At 37.0% G+C, this 17,767-nt stretch overlaps 1 non-coding gene across 1 annotated transcript; it reads right to left on the reverse strand.

Moving 5' to 3' along the window:
- Positions 1-16,215: 16,215 nt before the first annotated feature.
- LOC128126975 (small nucleolar RNA R71) lies at positions 16,216-16,322 on the reverse strand. The gene has a single exon (XR_008224942.1). It is a non-coding gene; the product is annotated as a small nucleolar RNA R71 (small nucleolar RNA).
- Between the last annotated feature and the right edge of the window lie 1,445 nt (positions 16,323-17,767).

Consider the following 17,767-nt stretch of genomic DNA (forward strand, 5'->3'; position numbering starts at 1 on the left):
AGAGAATAAGATGCTTAAATAGGGTACCAAGTCCCGGAATTAGGGTTTCCCAACCCAGACCAGACTCGCCGAGTCCACTTGCCGACTCGCCGATTCGGTCACTTACTTTACACCCGGATCCCGCTCCGACTCGCCGAATTCCTCCCTGGACTCGACGAGTCAACCCTCTTTAACTTAGGGTTTTTCCTTTCCTTTCTTGACCTTTCTGATTTCGGGTGTTACAAACATCGGGGTCCATCCCTCGGTATCACTTTCTAACCTAGCATTTGTCTATCTTTTGCAGCGTGCCTTTCTGTATATACATTAGAAGAGAATACAACCAATCTACTATCAGGCATCCAGGAGGCTACGTAGAAACATTGGTGTCATTTGTTTTATCATACTTAGAGATGCATTCACGGAACCAACAAGTAACCTTCATGGGTAATACGAAACACAATAGAATGACCAACATCAACAATACCATTATAAAAACCACCTATCGGAAACCACAATTCAACATTGTTAGCAACAACAATGTAACTATAATGGACATCAGACAAAAGGATCCCCAAAACATTACAAATGAACGATCTAACAAAAAACACCAAAATGAAAAAAAAAGGATAAAGCATACTATAACATCCAATGAGGAAAATGACAGAGCAACTTTGGACAAGTTATTCACCAAACAAAAAACCCGTAAACAACTAATTCAGGGAGACCAACCAATCCTAATATATGGACATATTCATGTTATATATATTCATCGAATATGTTGTAACAGCGGCAACTCCACAAAAATAGTGTACAAACATTGTTTTTACAAACTACCAGAGACAATGAGAAAGGAATAGAAGAACTTGAGTCACACTTAACAAGCTTCGCAGGACACTCGGTGTGGCCTTTAGGAGTAATATTGTTATCATTAACACTACATGACCACCAAACACATTCCAAAAATACACAAATGATAGATTTTACAAACATATAATCCCCATCACTATATAACATAATATTTTGGAAGAAAAGATATGAAGAGATTCTCAAGAATATATGAAGAATGAGAAGGCGAATGACGTCATGCATAGTAGATAACTAGTACTCGTGAATATATTGATCTAACGTAAAGTTGTCAACACTAGAAGGACTAGATAAAATTTCAAAACCAATGATAGACAAAGATGTAGAAAAGGCAGGAAGTACAAAAAATGGAAGATTCCAAAATCTTATTATTGGTTATATAAAGATAAGGACTATTTAAGCATTAATTAGGCAATCCAATCAACTAAATTGATATGACTAAGCGACGATTGTATGAATTTAATGAAGAAAGTGTCTAAACCACGTGCGAGGGTTCATTTACTAAGAGTGATCATAGTCTAAATGACAAATATTTGACGCCATTTTTACCCTTCAGACCGGGGGACTTAATGGTGTATCCGAGTTGACCAGGTATACATATACCGATTCGGGATCCTTGATGGGTTTACTAGGAATCTATACACTAAAATTAGGCAACAGAAGCATTTGATATAAACCCTATGTGTACATTCACCCTAAGATATAGGTTTTACTATTATGACAACGTACTTTAAAAACTAGTATTATTAATTAAAGAAAATGATTGGTTTACTAACCTTTTGAAAAATTCAAATTTGTCTCTTGAACACTTGATGATTCCGATCTCCTTATTGCTTTTGGAAAGTCTAGCACCCAAAGTAGAATGCCTTTAATGACTCACACCCAAAAGACTAAAATCCCTATAATTTTAAGAGCGGGAGAAAGAGAGAGAGAGAGAGAGAGAGAGAGAGAGAGAGGAGAAAGGTTGGAAAATCGATTTTCTCAACCTGATAGAGAGTATGTATGATTTTTCTGAGGCCTAGAAGGGTCTTTATATAGCTTTGGTATTTTCCAGATAACCATGATTTTGAATCAATTAAATAATCAAATTTAATATTGATTCAAATGTTCTCCTTATATGATAACTGGATAGCTTCTGGAATGTTTTGGAACCTCCATAAAGATCTATGGACCATCCAGAATATTCATGTTGCCCAACAATTGAACAATTATCATTTAACCCTTGTACCTTCATATTCAATCTAATTAATTCCAAATTAATTCTAAAGTTATTCTAATTATTTTTAACTACTTTATAATTAATTTATTAATCTGTAATAAATTAATAAACCATTTATCTCAATTTCTCTAATTAGTTCTAGCAATTTTAGCTCTTGAAGGCAACCCAAAAAGGACTTTGTTATTAATCTCAAAGTTATATCAATTAGTTATGAAATTTTACACAAATTTCCCATAGTCTCCCACTTGGACAAATCATTAACTACTATTGGTTAAATAATCTTCGAATAGCCAACAAAGTTTGCTTTCCACAAGAACTTCCTGATGGGTTTTAGCCATATGAACATTCCTATGTGCTCATGCAACCCTGATGCTTGGATCTAGGTTTCTCTAATTGAACATACATTGAATCCAAGACTTCTAATGGCTAATAGACTATAATAACAATATGAAATCAGAGATTAGAAGTTTACCTTGAATTACTTGCTTCATCTTCTTGTCCTTGAGGCTTTAGAGTCACAATTGCCACTCCTCTAATGGCTTACAAACACCAACTAGCAAGAAGATGATTTAGGAGAAAGGAGAGGGAAGAGAAATTGGCCAGGGTTTCTTCTCTAAGCATAAGTGTCGATTTCCTTAACCCTTAGGGTCTATTTATACTAGTTAGGCTCCTAGGGTTTCACCCTTAAACCCTAATTGGATAACTTAGGCCCTAAGCAATCCTAATCCCTTCATGATAAGCCTATGGAAGATTTTAAGGCCTATCCCAAGTCCTTAAAACCGGCCACCCTTTATACATAAGGGATTTATAGCCTAAACTATAACTATCATACATTTAACAGTTTATGCCCCTTTATTCAATTAATCTCTTTAAGTCACCAAATTAATTCCTAATTAATTTATGACTTATATTAATCAAATAACAATATTATTATTCCTTATATTATTCTTATAATATATTAATAATATTCCTTCTCTCATTATAAATCATCCCGTCAAGTTGCTATGGTGAAGGCAACCCAAAAGGACCATGCACAACCGGGTCAAATACTTGCCTAATATAGTTGCAGCCTTAGACACTATTCCAACAGTCTCCCACTTGGAAAAGTCTAGTAACTATATATACAAGTATAATCCGATTAGCAATCGTAGCTCTCAAAGACGCTGTCAAACTCTGATCTAATCAATCTTGTCCTTCAAATAAGGGATCGTACAGTCCTCTGTTTAGATATCATGCTAACATTTATATGGAACCAATTCGTCTAGCATTTGGTTTCTCGATCTCCGATTTATTTGACATAGAACTTAATCGAACACATCAATTCAGTTCTGACAGGGCCCGACACATAAGTCAAATCAAATCATCGAGCGACCGAGATATCGCTTTTACCCTCTTAGGATAAAAGTAACAGATAAACTTTGACTTATATGCATTTACTTATTCATTAATCAATTATACACAACAATGCGTTTTATAACATCAAGTTACTGATACGGTTTCGCATTATCAATGTACAACCAATTAAGAAATAACAAACCATATATCTTGGTTTTAAGACCATATGATATTATCATCTTGCGATCACCCTTTTTATCATATTCCATAAGGTGATTCCAGCAAGCGCGGGTTTGTTCCAATGCTCAAAACTAGTTCATAAGCACTCATGAATGCTGCAACAACCTTTTGCTATGTCTAATACCATTTAGACAATCTACATACCAATTCATGACAATCTTCATTCATACCTACTTCCAAAATATGAACGATTGTGGATAATTTAAACAATTCGATTATCTTAATAAACTCAATTATTCTGGAAGTCAAAACATGCAAAGCAAAATAATAGTTAAATGATTAACATAAGATAGTAACATTACTCATAAATAATACTCTTTTATTTAATCATCAAATGTTAATTACATTTATCTATTACACGTTTCCAATAATATCTAATCTATACTAATATCATCCTTCAGCCCAATACTCCTAGCATGCTGCAAGTGCTTAACTTTACTCAGTCCCTTCGTAAGCGGATCTGCTGGGTTATCTTCCGATGATATCCTCTTCACTACGAGTTGTCCTTCTTCTACACGATGTCTAATAAAGTGGTATTTTCTGTCGATATGTCGAGATCTACCATGATCTCTCGGTTCCTTGGTCAAGGCAACTGCTCCTTCATTATCACAGAAAATCTCCATGGGTTCCTTTATGGCAGGTACAACTCCAAGATCACCGATGAAGTTCTTCAACCATATTGCCTCCTTCGACGCTTCGCTCGCTGCAATGTACTCTAATTCGCACGTTGAATCAGCTACGGTTTCCTGCTTGGAACTTTTCCAAGTCACTGCTCCTCCATTCAGGGTAAAGACCCAGCCCAACTGCGAACGGTAGTTGTCTCAGTCGGTTTGAAAGTTGGCGTCACTATACCCTCGCACCTTCAAGTCATCACTCCCTCCGAGGACTAAGAACCATTCCTTCGTCCTCCGAAGGTACTTAAGGATATTCTTAACCGTAATCTAATGGGCTCTGCCAGGGTTCCCTTGATATCTACTAACCATGCTCAAAGCAAAGGCTACATCAGGGCGAGTACAAGTCATAACATACATGATTGAGCCAACTGCGGAAGCGTATGGTACTCGGCTCATTTCTGCTATTTCAGTTTCGATACTCGGACTTTGAGTCTTACTCAACTTGGCATTACTTTGTATCGGTAATTCTCCCTTCTTCGAGTTTTCCATACTAAAACGTTTTAGTACCTTATCTAAGTTAGTGTTCTGACTAAGTCCTATTAGTCTCTTACTTCTTTCTCTCACTATCCTTATTCCCAAAATATAGGAAGCCTCTCCGAGGTCCTTCATAGCGAAGCACTTCCCGAGCCAGGACTTAACTTCCTGCAGAGTCGGGATGTCGTTTCCTATGAGTAGTATGTCATCGACATACAAAACGAGAAAGCTAACTATGCTCCCACTGGCTTTGACATATACACACGATTCATCTTCGCTTCGTACAAATCCAAACTCTTTGACTTTCTCATCGAAGCAAAGATTCCATCTACGAGATGCTTGCTTAAGTCCATAAATGGACTTCTCAAGTTTACACACTCTATTTCGATGCTTCGGATCGACAAAACCCTCTGGCTGAGCCATGTAAACATCCTCAGCCAACTTCCCATTAAGGAAAGCAATTTTGACATCCATTTGCCAAATCTCATAATCATGAAATGTGGCAATAGCTAGCATCACTCTAATAGACTTTATCTTCGCAACTGGTGAGAAGGTCTCATCATAGTCAACTCCGGGAGTTTGAGTAAAGCCCTTCGCAACCAATCACGCTTTATATGTGTGTACGTTTCCATCCACATCGATCTTCTTCTTGAAGATCCATTTGCACCCAACGGTCTTACGTCCGGGTACATTATCAACCAAATTCCAAACTTGGTTGTCATACATGGACTGAATCTCGCTGTCCATCGCCTCTTTCCATTTTGCAGACTCCGGGCCTGCCATGGCTTCCATAAAGCTATTAGGTTCATCTAGATTTATTAGTGTACTATCACTAATATACGTGTCCCCTTCGGTAGTAATATGAAATCCATAAAACTGGGGTTGAACTCTAACTATTTCGGAACGTCTAAGAGGTAAGGACTGGTCAATAGGCTCAACCGAAGTTTCCTCCTCGGGTTGAGTGCCAGCGGTAGAGGTTCCTTCATCTATCGACTCTTGAATCTCTTCAAGCTCGATTTGCCTCCCACTGTCTCCTTGGCTTATGAGTTCTTGCTCTCGAAAAACTCTTCTCCTCGCAACGAAGACTACATTGTCCTTCAGTCTATAGAAGAGATATCCAAAGGATTTCTGCGGGTAGCCGATGAAAAATACATCGCTCACTACTAGGTTCGAGCTTGTCATTAGTATCTTGTCTTACGAAAGCCTGACAACCCCAAACCTTGATATGTGCCAACGAGGGAGCTTTCCCTGTCCACATTTCGTGAGGTGTTTTGGCAACCTTATTAGTAGGGACTCGGTTAAGGATATGGGCGGCAGTCTCTAAGGCATACCCCCAAAAAGAGATAGGTAGTGAAGCACGACTCATCATAGAGCGAACCATGTCCAACAAGGTTCGATTACGCCTTTCTGCCACACCATTCAATTGTGGTGTCCTAGGTGGCGTCAATTGTGAAACTATTCCACACTCCTTGAGATAGTCGTGGAATTCAAGACTTAGGTACTCTCCTCCTCGATTTGATCAAAGCATCTTGATTTTCCTGCCCAATTGATTCTCCACTTCATTCTTGAACTCTTTGAACTTTTCAAACATTTCTGACTTTTGCTTGATTAAGTAGATATATCCATATCTACTATAGTCATCGGTAAAAGTCACATAGAAGCGGTTCCTATCCTTCGTGGTTGATCTAAACGGTCCACATACATCGGTATGTATTAGGTCCAATAGACCCTCACCCCTTTCACATGTACTAGTGAAGGGTGACTTAGTCATCTTTCCAAGCAAACAAGACTCGCATGTGTCATCTTCCCTAAGGTCGAATGACTCCAACACTCCATCCTTTTGGAGTTGGGCTATGCATTTCTTGTTGACATGTCCAAGACGACAATGCCACAAGGATGCTCTATCCATACTATTGGAAGAATCCATGCATAAAACATCATTTCCTAAGTTATCTACAATCATAACGGTTTCATAAATTCCATTACATGGTATAGCTTCAAAATATAAGACACCATTTAGATAAGCAATAATAGAACTATTCTCATTATTAAAAGAAAATCTAAAACCTTATCTAAACAAACCATGAAATGAAATGATGTTTCTTGCCATTTCTGGCGAATAGCAACAATTGTTCAAATCAAAACATAAACCATTCCTAAGCACTAAAGAATACACTCCAATCTTGGTCACAGGTGACGATCGTCTGTTCCCCATGATTAGATTTATCCTTCCATGCTCCACATCCCTATTTCTTCTTAGTCCCTGCGAAAGATGGCTTGATCTTTCCTTTTCTGATAGCTTGTAGGTACTCTGGGCAGCTTCTCTTCCAATGCCCTATTTTATGGCAGTGGTGGCACTCTGCCTCCTTTGGGTTAGGGTTAGGCTTAGCGGGATCAACTTTGGTCCCACTAGAAGAGGAACCATCTCAGGACTTTCCCTTGCGGTGGCTGTTAGACAGAGCCTTCCTCTTCTTGCCTCTTCCTTGCCTAATGGCCAAAACAGGAGCAGCGGGTGGATTGGGAGTGGGCGCAACAGACTTGTCCTTGAGGTTGCTTTCAGCAACCCTAAGGAGACCTTGGAGCTTACTTAGGGTGACCTCTTCTTTGTTCATGTGGTAGGTCATCCTAAATTGATTGTAACACGGAGGCAAAGAGTGAAGCACCATGTCGATCGCCAAGTCTTCCCCAAAGTCAACATTCAACTTGCGAAGACGATCGACATACCTTTTCATCTTTTGCAGGTGCACGGTAAGAGATTCTCCATGACCCATTTTGCCGGAAATCATGTTAGTGAAAATCTCGTAACGCTCATGCCTTGAGTTTTGGTGGTATCTCTCCAACAAGTCTTGGTGCATTTCGTACGGATACATGTCCTCATAGGACTTTTGGAACTCGGCATTCATGGTGGCTATCATGATGCAATGTACCTTCGTTGCATCATGCTCGTGGGTTTCAAAAGCGGTCATTTCAGCCGGAGTAGCGATTTCTGGGTTAATTTTCTTGAGCTTCTCATCGAGGACATACTCCTTGTCCTCATAGCGAGCAATTGTGCGAATGTATCTTATCCATTCGCTAAAGTTCGTCCCATCGAAAGTGACCTTTCGACAAAGGCTCATCAATGTGAATGAACTAGCAGCAGCGTTGTTTGCGTTTGACATCTACAAATAGAAAGGACAAAGATAGATTTGAATTTGAATCCCTAATTATCACCCAATAAGAAAAATTAGGGCTAGGATCCAACAACAATATTTACACATTAGAAAAGGGATACCATAATCTAACATGCAAACAATTTGAAGGTAAGTGAATGACGATTCACTAATTCTCCACCATAAAACATAACTTTAAGTCTAAATGTATTGAGAATTCCTAGGTTTAGATGAGATTCATTGAAACTTTTCAATGGCATGTTTAAATCTCGATATGCCCCTCTCGTTTGTGACTGGGATACCGAGGATCACAAAGTGGGTGTGAATTACGATGCAAATTCACATGGTGCCTTCATTGTAACAATCCCCTATTCGATGTGCCGATAAACCACATACGCTCCATCGAACTATGATAAACAATGAATCACCCTTTGCCACCTTTGCTTAGAACCAATTAGTGTGCCGGTAAACCACACACGCTCCACTAACTTCTTAGCAAGGGTCCAAAGTGTAATTTTATGGGATTGCATTAATTCACTTTTCCTAAAGTAACTAAGATTGGGAAATTTTTTAAAAATAAAAACATGTAGTTACTTTGTATTTCATATTATACTTTTAATGAGGGGATGAGGTTGCCCTATCCTACCCGTTCGGCTAACGACCCTCCACCGATCAAGCAAGCGGTGGGTGTGAGTGTACACCCATTAAGCGCCATTTTATAGGCCGCAACCTTATACTCACCTTATAGACCGGCTTCGTGAATGAGGCCTACTAACGGTAAGACTAGCATTTTTAATTATACATATATATATATATATATATATATATATATATATATATATATATTAATCTTGCAATATTATATTAGTATAGGGTTGAATTTTAAACTTGTAAAATTCTAGGGTTTGAAATTTAAATTTTCCTAAATTAAACTTTTAATCACAAAATATAAATTTCAAAACTTGAGGGCAAGTTTTAAACTTTTCAAAACATAGAGGATCAAATAACAAATAATCTAAATTAACAATTAATTCCATAATTATCCATATTTGATTTATTTAATGATTTCTTGCATAACAATTTACCAATTTAATTAAAATAATTAATCAATTATCACATAAGGAAATAAATATTTTATTAAATGATAAATATCTTCAATTAGGTCAAGAATATACTCATATATATCATAAAATCGGATTTATATTGATCTAATATGATTAAGGCAAGTATCTCAAAGATAAACATCAAGAAATCCCAAAAATTGCTCTTTCTGACGCTCGAACTCGCTGAGTACCCAGATGGACTCGCCGAGTTGAGCCTACTCGCCAAGTACCACCATGGGACTCGCGGAGTTCATCAGGAAGAGGACAAAAAACGATTTTTTAAGAAACAAACAAGAAATCAATGTATCAATTCAATAGAAACCAATCTAGGCTCTGATACCACTGATGGGTTTTAGCCATATGAACATTCCTATGTGCACATGCAACCCTGATGCTTGGATCTAGGTTTCTCTAATTGAACATACATTGAATCCAAGACTTCTAATGGCTAATAGACTATAATAACAATATGAAATCAGAGATTAGAAGTTTACCTTGAATTACTTGCTTCATCTTCTTGTCCTTGAGGCTTTAGAGTCACAATTGTCACTCCTCTAATGGCTTACAAACACCAACTAGCAAGAAGATGATTTAGGAGAGAGGAGAGGGAAGAGAAATCGTCCAGGGTTTCTTCTCTGAGCACAAGTGCCGATTTCCTTAACCCTTAGGGTCTATTTATACTAGTTAGGCTCCTAGGGTTTCACCCTTAAACCCTAATTGGATAACTTAGACCCTAAGCAATCCTAATCCCTTCATGATAAGCCTATGGAAGATTTTAAGGCCTATCCCAAGTCCTTAAAACCAGCCACCCTTTATCCATAAGGAATTAAAGCCCAAACTATAACTATCATACATTTGACAGTTTATGCCCCTTTATTCAATTAATCTCTTTAAGTCACCAAATTAATTCCTAATTAATTTATGACTTATATTAATCAAATAACAATATTATTATTCCTTATATTATTCTTATAATATATTAATAATATTCCTTCTCTCATTATAAATTATCCTGTCAAGTTGCTATGGTGAAGGTAACCCAAAAGGACCATGCACAACCGGGTCAAATACTTGCCTAATATAGTTGCAGCCTTAGACACTATTCCAACACTTCTGAACTCTGATCTAATCAAAAGTCATCCCTTAGATAAGTGATCAATTATTCCTTTGTTCTACAAGATATCATTGTGAACTGAGTCATGGATGATGCATCAAACTAGCAATTCAAATTTTAGTTTCTAGGTTTTCAAATTATGATGATTAAATCAGAATACTAATCGAACAAATCAATTTAGTCCGAGCCAAGCCTAGCATTTTAATGTCATCGTAAAATCAATGAGGTTCCCACGATATTGTTTTTCCCACTAAGGCGAAAAGGAACAAATAAACTTTTACTGCATAGTTTTTGTCTACTAATCAAATCTGGCATAGACTTACCCTTTATGACCACCAGTTACAGATATTGTTTGAGTAAGACTAATACACAACCGACTCGTATCCAAAGAACTCAAATGTATCTTTGTTTTTAGAATAAAAGATATTATCGTCTCAAAATCACTCGTAATTTAATCCATGAATGGAATACTTAAATCACTATTATTCACTCATGAATGTTATTCTTAATCTTCTTGCTATGTGTAATAACTATAGACAACCTACTAACACTTCATGACAATCTTAATTCAATAATTACTCCTAGTAGTATGATTGATTGTGTAGTTTGAGTATATTAACACTCAGGAAGTATGGATCTATAGGTTCGTTGATCAGATACAGAAAAATTATAATGAAGAACAATGATTATCACAATGATGTCTTTCACTAAGAAAGGTTCTCACAAAGAGAACAGTTGCACGAAGCATGTCACAAAGAAAACGAGTACAATCTAAGAACTCACCAAGAACTCTCAGATATATCTCTACAAAACTCTATCTCTCAGAATACAATACAAATCATCGACTCTCAAGTAATGAGATAGGCTAGTATAAATACTAGTTTAAAGCTAGGAGATAAAACTTCTATAGATACACCAGATCTTCTAAATAAACCAAATCCCTGATTTGATGGATTGAATTTTCAATGATAAATGCAGATTTGGTATTTACGGAATGGATCAGATCATATCTTCAGAATACTTTTTCACCAAGTAAATCTGATCTGCTCTAGATTCATATATCAACACCAGTACATCATACGATGATCAGAGGCACCAGTGTCAGGGAGACAACCTGATCAGCTTCAACTAGAGATAATAACCATCAACATCAACGTCAAGAAGTCACATGTTGATCTACTTCAGCTTTAGCTAGAGCATCTTCATCCTCAATGTCAGTGTTAGGGAGTCACATGCTAATCAGCTTCAGCTTTAGCTCAAGCAGCTTCATCTTCAGCGGTGTATAACCATCAGCGTGTGTCATCTATCTTCATATCAGCCTATCATATGATCAGTTTGTCATCGGTGTAAGGACTTTAGCATATGGACACACTGATAAGGACTTCGGTGAATACTCTTCATGCTCATAATACTTTTAGTGCATTTTGGTGCTGATAAAGACCTCATGATCTTTTGCTCATTAGGGGATGATCTTCAGTCTTTGACATATGAACTTCCATCGGCATATTTTTATATTAACTTAACTAAACAAGCTCTGATAGATCATCTTGTCGAAGTTGTATTATTTATACTTACTTAGACAAGACTGACCGTCTACAATCAACAGTACAACTATAAATATAATGTATATAATTTGCATCATCAAATCTATACAAATATGTGTCCAAAAAATCTCCCCTATTTGATGATGTCAAAATCAAACTAATAAAGAATGAAATAATAAATGACCTAACTACATCTGAAGTAGAATGTTGATTTGTACTCCCCCCTTAGATTTAGCTCCCCCTCGGATAAACAACATCTGAGTTTTGCTCCCTTTAGATGTATAACCATCTTCTTTCACGAGTGTCTGCTATGAATGATCAAGTAACAATGTAACATACTAATCATTTCTCCCCCTTTTATAGCATCAATGGTTACTAAATTATTTTTATTTATTTATTTATTTTAAGAAGACAGGAAGTAACATGAAATGAGAGAAAACATCAAATAAAGTTAAATGATAGGATATGTGTATCACACTACTATGGCATTGCAATAGTATATCATTTACACAGAATTGCGAAGTCTCATCAATGTATGGTTTTATACGGTGAATAATTAACTACATTTTTTTAGAAAAAAAGGGCGAGAAGTGTTGAATCTATATTCTCAAGAATCATTGTTGAGTCATATTGCTAATGAAATATGACCCTATAGGGTCACACCTTAATCAAGTTGGTACTTATTGAATATTTATAAAGTAATTGGATATTAATAAATAAATTCAACTCTTGTATTTAATTAGAGAAAAATTATTGTTCTATGTAAACAATATTATAAGAAGTGGAAAAATAGTCTTTATATGATACGGTATCATATAATAAGTCATGTACAAATTTTTGGACACTTTAGTTAACCATGATTAAATCAAAGGCTTACTCTACCATGGTTAAAAGACTACTAAACATTTTTTTGTCCCTATTACCCAAAAATTTGCTAGTTTTTTGTCACAATTTTCTTCTCTTTCTCTCAAAAAGTCGTGGGTTCTCACTCTCATAGAAGCTCTTCTTTTGAAGTTTGGTGCTTGGCTTTTGGTGTCTTTTGTGTCTTCCTTTTTAGTGCTTATTTTTTAAGCACTTAAAGGCTTAAAGAAAAAAAGCATAAAAGAAGAAAAAGTAGCATTTTAGCTACCTTAACCTTGTTGGTGGATACTTATAGAGAAGTTCAAGCTTCTTGTTCTTTCCATCTTCATCAACACCCTAAATCCAAGAGGGTCAAAGGCTTTAAATTTTGTCATTTCTAAACACCCTATGTTTGTTTTAACATCATTCTAACCTCTTTAAAAGGATCATTAATGGTTTAGTTTTGTTATATAATCAAAATTAATAAGAAAATTTTAAAGTTTTTGTTGCCAGTTTTATGAAAAACTATCAATTTTATGTATTAAAACCTATCAGAGAGGAATGTTGCGTGTAATATACATCGGCATAGTTTGACGGAGTTTTATCAGTGTATGACTGATACAGTAAATCATCAACTTCTTTGTTAGAAGCTTTGTTGGGTGAGAGTAGGTAGGTGTGTGTAATATATCAAGGTACATGATATACCCATCAACATAGAATGCCAAACTTTTATTAGTATGTGGTGTCGCATAGTGAATCATCAAGCCCTATATTAGAAGACTTGTAGGGAGGAATAGTTAAAATCTTAGAATAAATCCATCTTCAATTCATAATGGTACCATGTCATACCTCATACTTGGAGCTCAAATACATGAATAACCCTTTATCATTTAAGGATCTGACAAGTAACTCTTACACCCATGACAATGCAATAAAGGTAAGACATTAGGTAATGCTCGATGTTTCAGTAGAACATGAGACTTGATGCATATGGAAAACATGCTTCCAGGTACAGAGTTAGGTAAGAAACAATTAACCAAGAAAATAAACACCCTAGCCTTGCAATAATTTTCTGATGAGGACTAGGCAATCTCACTTTGAAAGTTTAGACGATGCTAGACAATCAACGTGAGTGGGTGACTCAATGTCATCTCAACCGATATCTTGCTGATGAGATACTTTGAAAGATTTAGGCACATACAACAGTATGCTTCTAGGGACACTATCTAGTCAAAAGTTACATACTTGGCTCAAGACATATCAATGTCAAAACATGAAAGGTACATTGATTTTAGAGTGAGTGACCATACCAGATGAAGCATATGTTTTGGCTTTAAAAATCATTACTACCTGCTTTTCAATTTTCAGCTCAGTTGCCTTTGTCAAACTTGATTGCTCCACTTAAGCTTGTGGTTCTGATATATCTATATTTATACCTATTTTTAGGCAATATTTAATTACATTTTTATTAATAAGTTGATAATATGTTTAGAATAATGGTACTTATGACTTTAAATTGTTATTTTCAGGAAACTAAAAGGATTTTCGAATAGAGGGACTAAAAGTGACAATATGTAGAACATGGGAGACTTGGAAGACAAGAGATGAATAAATCCACGAAAGTTACTAAACCCACGACGTGGAAAAGTCAGCCACGACGTGGCATGGGAATTCTAGAAGATAAAGATCGCGATTCGGAGGAATCCTTGCCCGGTACGGATAACTTGGAGCCCACAACGTGGCCTGGATAGCCACGACGTAGCGCGGGATTTTGGAGGCTATTTAAGTATTCCTGATCATTACGAGAGGAGAACTTTTTGGCTGAAGGAAGGAGTTCCAGAACACGATTTGGAGCGAAAGAAAAGTTCTGGAAAAAGATTTTCAACACCAAAAATAGTAAAGGTCTATATTTTAGTTAATTAAGAACATGTTTTCTATTACTTCAACTAGTGTTGGTCTGTTAGTTACTATGATGAGCAGCTGAATCTAGCTACTCTTGTTTAGCTAGATGAAGCTTCCAACTTATGAATAGCTCAATTTTATGGATTAAGTTTAGTTGGTAAAAATTGCTTGTGTTTGATTGGTATTACCTAGCATGCTTATGTTTGTTTTTCTAATTGCTTGATTGCATGTTCTGTGTAGCTTAGTGACCATTAACTGCATGAACTTGTTTACCTAATGATTTAGTGAACATTGAATTATTAGAGCTAGGATTGACCAATCTTAGTTAGTAATTAGAGTAAATAAGCTTAGTTGTGCTAGAGAACGTGTATTGTGACTATAATTGCGTTTATATAACAAATCTTACATAGCATATTTACATTCATAATTAGTTTTGTGTTTAATTGTGTGTGAACATACATGGTTTGACATGAATGAGTTAATTATTGGTAAAGTTAGAACTAAATTACTAATATAATTAAAACCAACTAGTTGGTCCATAAACATTAGCTAGCTATAAGAAAGAAGTGGATTCAAACTAAACAAGAGTGTGTTTTTACTTATTGAATTTGAATTAAAGTTCATCTGATCTTGTAAAATCAGATAAAACCCTTTTAAACTTGTTAATAATTAGGTTAATTTAATAGTAAGTAGATTAATTAGTAACACCGTTCCCTGTGATCGACACCCGACTTACCCAAGCTATACTGTAATCTGATTAGGTACACTGCCTATAAGTGCATAGTTAGTTTAAGTTAGTTAGGTTATAAATATTAAATTTAGTGAGTACTTTTGTGCACATCAAGTTTTTGGCGCCGTTGCCGGGGAACGACACGTTTATTAGTTTATTTAGTTGCATTAGATTAATCGACCCCTTTTTGTGGAATAAAATCTGCAAAAAGGTTAATTGGTTATTTATTTTTGTTTATTAGCTTAGCATTAGCATAAAAAAAATTTAGTCACAGAGTCCACGACGTGGCCAGATACGTGCCACAGCGTGGTTTCTGAAAAGTTTAGTTTTTAGTTTTTAGTTTATTTTTCTATTTCATTGTTACGTTTTTTTTATTGTGTTAAAGTTGCAGGAGTTCATGACCAGAAGCTCAAACACACCCTTGGTGCCACCACTTGAAGATCCCGTGTCTGCAATTCACAAGAAAAAGACGCCACTGCAAGAATTAAAGTCAGCTTTTTCAAAGAAGTCGGGAAAGAAGACAGGAGAGTCAAGTTCATCCGCGAGGCACAAGAGCAATATTGAGCACTTGGATCAAACACCCGTCCAAGCCAAGTCCGAATACGATACTGAGACGGAATTTGAAGAACACACGAGCGAACCCGAGAACGAGCCAAGGAACGAGATGGTAGCAATTGAAGAGATGTCCATGGGAGCTTACAAGAAGCGGATCCGAGAAGATGTGGGTCCCGATTTAGTCCAACCCGCAATACCTGCCTCTGCCACATTCGAGTTGAAGGGGCACATATTGACTGCACTGAAGGACATCCCATTTTTCGGGAAAGATCATGAGGATGCTTTTAAGCATCTAGATGAAGTCAACGACATTGCGGATTACTTCAATGTCCCAAATGTCAATAGAAACACAGTCTTTCTTAGGATGCTTCCCATCACTTTCAAAGGAGCTGCTAAGGAGTGGTTAAAAGCACTTCCACCAGGTACAATTACCACTTGGGCTCAAATGCGTGAGCAATTCCTGGACCAATTTTGCCCGCCATTCAAAATAGCCAAACTCAAGAAGGCAATAGATAACTTTGAGCAACAGCCGGGGGAGTCATTATACGAAGCATGGGAGCGGTACAAGGGCTTGCTTAGATATTGACCTCAGCATGATGTAAATGTGCAACAAGAGATGTCAATCTTCTATGATGGGGTCAACGTTATGACAAGACAACTCCTTGATTCTCAAGGACCTTTGACAAAGAAAAATCCAAGGGAGGTTAAGGAGCTGATTGAAGAATTCGCGAAGCACTCTCGTGAATACCACAACCCTAGGCAAGATGGAATCAAAGGCGGTGGAGGGGCCCAAATTGAAGAAATAGCAGCTGTAGTGGCCATGCTGAATAATTTGGATCGAAGGATAACACAAATGGACCAGTCAATACATCCATAAGAGTGGGTTGCAAGAGATATAGTGGTTCAAACTTGACCAAAGACTGCAATGTAGATGAGTTTGGGAACAGAAAAGCTCAAGTGTGCTACTCTAGTGGGGATAAGTTTGATGAGGACTGGAGGAAACTGAAGAAGGAGTGGCTGCCATATGAAGAGTATAAGAAGCAAAAAGAAGAGAAGTATAAGGCAGACAGGTCGAGGCTTTTATCAAAAGGAGCAGCCACCAGCCGAGAAGAAACCCGATCTAGAGACCATTTTGATGAAGTTTATGGAAGCTTTGGAAAAGAAACACGATGCCACTGATTCTGCTATAATGGAACAAGAAACTTTAATAAAGAATCAGCAAGCCTCCATTTGTAACCTTGAAGTACAATTTGGTCAACTAGCCCCTCTAATTCATGAAAAATTGTCCCCGAAGAATCCCGAAGTAAAGACCCAATCTCATGTAATGGCCACCGATGCTGAAGAAGAAGCAATCTCTGAGTTCCTGGAGGCATTGGAAGAAGAACCACAGCAGCCCGATCCAAAACCAAAGAAGCCAAAGTTTGAAAGTGAAAGGGTTGCTGAAACAGCTTTTCCATGACGTGGCACTCCTCTGGCCACGACGTGGCTCATATCTAATCAAAAAGTCTTTGAACCCGTTCCAGTTTATCAACCGCCTTTGCCATTTCCACCCCGAGCTGCACTTAGTCTACTGGAGAAGGAGCATATAGAGTTTGTCAAGCATGTGAAGGGGATCCCGATTAATACTCCCTTTGTCGAGTCCTTATCCAAAACTCCCGAGAATCAGAAATTACTACAAGATTTGATAGACACTCGCAGGCAATTAAAGAAGCAGTCTAAGGTGGTTCTAAGTGAACAAACCTCAAAAGTCGTGTTGGGAGAGACACCAGAAAAGATGGGGGATCCTGGACACCTCACTCTTCCGTGTGAGTTTGGTAATAAAATGAAGGTTAATGCTTTAGCCGATTCTGGGGCTAGCATTAATTTGATGAATTTTTCATTTTATCAAAAATTGGAAATTCAGAAGATGAAGGCTACAAAAATGAAGATTCACATGGTGAATCGTTCAGTGACACAACCCCAGGGCATCGTGGAGGATATTTTGGTGAAAATTGAAAATTTTGTTTTTCCAATAGACTTTGTAGTTTTGGATATGAAAGAAGATC

This window comes from Lactuca sativa, chromosome 6, assembly GCF_002870075.4.
Source record: "Lactuca sativa cultivar Salinas chromosome 6, Lsat_Salinas_v11, whole genome shotgun sequence".
Taxonomy (NCBI): Eukaryota; Viridiplantae; Streptophyta; class Magnoliopsida; order Asterales; family Asteraceae; genus Lactuca; species Lactuca sativa.